This window comes from Crocuta crocuta, unplaced genomic scaffold (genome assembly GCF_008692635.1).
Source record: "Crocuta crocuta isolate KB4526 unplaced genomic scaffold, BGI_CrCroc_1.0 scaffold197, whole genome shotgun sequence".
In the NCBI taxonomy this organism is placed as follows: domain Eukaryota; kingdom Metazoa; phylum Chordata; class Mammalia; order Carnivora; family Hyaenidae; genus Crocuta; species Crocuta crocuta.
This window is the reverse complement of record NW_027532002.1, coordinates 8230857-8235864: the sequence shown is the minus strand read 5'-3', so window position 1 is coordinate 8235864 and position 5008 is coordinate 8230857. Positions and strand designations below refer to the sequence as shown.

Below are 5008 nucleotides of genomic sequence, written 5' to 3'. Positions count from 1 at the left end.
ATAAATAAACGTTAAAAAATTAAATTTGACCCCCTACATTGCGCATAGAGCTTACTTTTAAAAACATGTTTAAAAAAAAAAAAGGTTGGCAGAACTCTCATCAATCATAGAATTCTGGTCAAATTCACTTTATATGCTCATCAATGTGACATTCAAAAGATTTATAAAAAGGATTTAAAAACAGGCAGTTCAGAAAATATCTGGTCCACCTCAGCTGGAAAAGTGAAAAGTGATATTTTTTGGAGTTTTCAAAAAGGTAAATACAAATACGGAATGCTTCACGAACTGGTTTGTCATCCTTACACAGGGCCATGTCATCTTCTCTGTAATGTTCCAATTTTAGTTTTTGTGTTGCCAAAACGAATAGGAGAAATAACATTCCTTAACAAGGACTTAACGTTCCCAATTGTTTCTATTCAAAAGTTTCTAGTAAACTGGAATTTTTAAGGTAAAAATGAGAAAGGTATAGTATTCTATGGTAAATGCCCTTCTACTCCAATCTTGACTCCTATCACGCATATCAGCACTCTGTAATATCCAATCAATGCATATTGCATAGATTTCCCTACTATGTGAGGTTGTAAAATTAGTTATTACAGTTCAGTGTCTAAGAGATTTACACACACACACACACACACACACACTGTTATAAGTAGCATATCCTTCAAAACTAGCAAGGGGATCAGTTCCAACAGGGGATGTTCATGTGTTAGATATGAATTATGACGTTTTACACAGGATAATGGGAGCAGAAAAATAACAACAACAAAATGATCCTATATAGGAAATAAAGGAAATGCCAGGGAAGTGGTTCAGAAGAATTCTAAGGAGTAAAAGCTCTCCCAGACAGGAACAAGGAACCTCTGTGATGTGTCTAAAAGAATCCAGGCTGAGGTGGAAGCCAGAGCCCTGTGAACCCAGACACGGAGGCTGCACATACGCTATTTCTGGGGTGGCCTCCCTCTCTCCCACATCCCCCCCCCCCCCCCAAGCTGCTGCTTCCTTCATCAGCCTATGGACACACGAGAGAGATGCGCAAACCTGATCTCTGGTCCTGAGATGACTCTCGAGTGTTAACCTTTTCTTAAATTTGCAAATGCCTAATGAAGGCAATTCTAGGTATCTAAAACTAACCACTAAGGCCCACAGCCCCTTCCCTACTACAAACAAAGCCGTATGTTGTTTTGCCATCTATATTAATAATATTATCATTTTCCAGCTTACTCGGATTCCTTCACACCACCTTACCTCTTAGGCATCTTCTGCTTCCCTTCACACCTTACGACAGCCGACAGCCACTCGACAGCCACTCACCTAGTCTTTGTGATGTCCTCTCTCCTGTTCCTCCTTTCTGTTTCCAGTGCCACTCATTATTAGACCCTCTTCATGACCCTGTGCCTACTTCATATTTTCCTTAAGACATTTGTTTAATGTTTACTTATTTTTGAGAGAGAGAGAGAGACCGAGTGTGAGCAGGGGAGGGTCAGAGAGAGAGGGAGACACAGAATCTGAAGCAGGCTCCAGGCTCCGAGCTGTCAGCACAGAACCTGATGCACTCACCACCTGGAGATCATGACCTGAGCTGAAGTCGGATGCTTAACCAACTGAGCCACCCAGGCACTCCTACTTCATATTCTTTCAACTCATTTCCTTCTTTCCTCACTCTTCCATTCACATACAATGCTACAAACAGTTGCCAGGTACCTTTCCTAAATGGTGCCCAAACTTCCAGTGTTCCCCATTACTTACATGACAGCCTGAAATCATGTCACTGATCAGTTCATTTATTCAACAAAGATGTACTGAGTCCCCCTGTTGGCCAGGCACTATTTTAGGCATTTGGGACACATCGCTGAACAGACAAAACTCCTACTTAATCTTAACTTCTTCTAGCCCTTCACTCTACTAGTCTCCTAGATAATTATAAACATTATCTATAAATAAATCGATACTGGAATTTATACTCTAGTATGATTATATATTCAACGATACCTTAAAAAACCAGGAGTGAGCAAGACAGATGCAGTCTTTTCTGAATGTCCCACTCTGGCCTCCTCTCAGCTTTCTGCTCTGAAAATGTCTTCTCCTTTCCTACCCTCTAAACCCTGCCCATCCTGAAATGCTGAATCCAAACCCTCCAATTTCCCTAAAGACTTTCCTGGGTACCTATGCTCACGAGGGGGGCCATCAGTCCTTGTCACATCGCTTATCTTGTAAAGTGCTTCTGGGGGGAGAGAGAGAGAGAGAGAGAGAGAGAGAGAGATTTCTTTTCATGGGTTTAATGACACTCCCTAATTACAACGGAGATCTCTGAAGACCAGATACTTGTTCTCTTCTTTGTACTTCCTAGAATTCCATAATCACAGAACATTCCTGCCGAAGGAAATGTCAGACACCAGTTCATCAAACCCATCTTGCTGCCTCAGAAAGCTGAGGCACAGGGAGATTAAGGCATAGTATCAAACTTGAAAAAAAAGAAAAGTGAATATATATTATGCCGACTGGCAGGCATCCTCTTCTTTGTCCCTGGGGGTGGAGGGAGATGTCTGGGTTGCTGGATGTGTGCAGTTCTTCCCTACTGGAATCCTGTGCACGCTCCCAGGCTGTCTGACAATCTGCTGAGAGCTACTGCCTGCCTGAGGCCTAACTAACCTGGAAAAACCTGGTGGATTTGCCTGGTGCTACACGGTTGTCCTCTTTCCAACTCTCTGCTGCCTGAAAATTGCTGGAGAGCTCAAGGATGCTAAACAATGAAGCCCTAAGCCCATCGATGGTCCAGATTCTAGATGGCTCTCTCCTCCCCACCGCCAAGAAATCCAGGGCTTCCTTTATCCTGCCATATCAATGCTTTCCCTTCCACCCCGGCCAGGGAGCTGCCCCCGCTGGGAGCCAGAGAGCTTTCTGAAGGAAGTAGCTGCCAAGGACAGGAGCACGCAGGTAGGGGTTAATGGAGACATCATTAAAAGCACCTGCAAGTGCAAAATCAGAACAGCTCCGTGAAAAGTATAATTCGGAACAAGCCAGTAGAGACCAGGTGTCAACTACAAAGCAAGGAGGTGTAGCATGATGTACAAATGCCAATTTTTTTTAAAAAATTATTTTTAATGTTTATTTTTGAGAGAGACAGACAGACAGAGAGTGAGAGACAGAGACAGAATCCAAAGCAGGCTCCAGGCTCTGAGCTTGGCCAGCACACAGCCCGACGTGGGGCTTGAACCCATGAATCATAAGATCATGACCTGAGCCAAAGTCGGATGGTTAACTGACTGAGCCACCCAGGCGCCCCTAGAAATGCCAAGATTTTTAATATGAGCTCCACTTCTATTTCCCTAACTCCATGTGCTTTCCTCCCCACTATTCACAAGAAATTCAAAAAGGCACGTGTGGTCTTCACATCCCACTCCGCGTACCTACTAAAATAGCAATGGGTGCTCAGTAATGTGTCCTGAATCTCATCAAAGTGAAGGGCCCGTTTATCCTTTGCTTGAGCTGGAAAAAGGTCAGATTTAACAGAGGTACAGTCATGCACATGTGGTCAATGTAGATAAGAGTGGCTCATGTTTGTATGTTTCTCTGGAGAGCTAAGAAGAACTGATAATACTTAATTGGCCACAGATTATGAAGCCCACGTTCATCAAATTAGACTAGAGGTAATTACCCTTCAGATGTTGTTTTAGGCAGCTGTTCCATTATTCACAAGTAAATCTGTGCCCTCGATTTATAACAATCCCTCAATGTCATGCTCTTTTGGTATAGCTGAATCCCACAACCTTGGAAGCTACCAATAGTTCTCTCTCAAGCTATCTTTGGACCTGGAAGAATAGTTTGGTGGGAAGAAAATCTTGGTTTTCAAGATCAAAGAATATTCCTTACATTTATGAAAACCTTCGAAATGCAGAGACTTCCTACCTAACACCAGCTAGCAAATAGCCTTGTTTGTTTCTATCTAAGCAAACAAATTGTTAAAAGCAGAAAACAAGAATATGGTAAGCTCCAAAATCTTCTGATTGTAGCTTCTTTGGGGAAGAAAACAAAGATTTATTCCAGAGTCCAGACCAAATGACATCACTCTGCCAGAGACACAGCTGGCTGCCCCGGCGAGGGGGGGGAGGGCAGTATCTAACGTGCCCCCTCCCCTCTCCACCCTTGCAGCTTTCCCTCCCACTCCTCCCCTGCAGACAGGATATCTTCCATCCAGTTTGGATTGCCCACTGTGCCTGGATCAAGCTCTACAGCTCAGCTTATGTGATTATCTGAACCTCGCTTACCCAAACTGGGCCACCATGACCCAGGTCGAACTAACAATAACTCCTGACCCAGACGGTGGACTGGAACTCTTTCTGGTCTTCCCTGCCTTGAGCGGGGACTGATTCAGGAAACTGGGATGATGCTGGGCCAGCGATCAGTATTTTAGAAGGCCTCCCAGGTCTTGCAGAGGAGGAGGGGACAGAGACGGGGGCGCCTGACATGTCAGGGCAGCCAGCCTTCTATCAGCCACAGACCTGAGCAGATGAAACACAGATGTATCACTGCCTCTAAGGTTATGTCAACCCTGGCATACCACTCACCACCCCCACCCACTCAGTAACACAGCATTATGTGTTCATTCCTTCCTTCATTCATTCTCTATTTAACGAGTCCCTGCAAAAATGTAGGCAGATACATCTCAAAATTGCAAATCTAGTAAAATCCTAGTTAGCATGAACCCACTGAAGCATGAACTTCCGTTAACTGGAATGATGGGGTTCGTTCCTAGAAGTGACATTCAAGCCACACTGAACATACCAAGTTACTGATATTCTCTATCTAAAATTACCTCTCCCTCTTCTCTACCAGAAGAACTCAACTATATTCATACTGAAAGATACAGATGTCATTTCCCTAGGAAGTCTTTGCCAACTCCTCCAGTCTTCTTAGGAGGCTTTCCAGCTACATCTCCCACTACACCTTCCTTTACTCTCTCCTCTAACTATACTGCCCTTTTCTCACTTCCTGCCTTCCATGTTAA

At 43.9% G+C, this 5008-nt stretch overlaps 1 pseudogene; it reads right to left on the bottom strand.

The window, feature by feature from the left end:
- Window positions 1-262: 262 nt before the first annotated feature.
- On the bottom strand, window positions 263-363 carry LOC144241045 (U6 spliceosomal RNA; annotated as a pseudogene).
- Window positions 364-5008: the final 4645 nt, after the last annotated feature.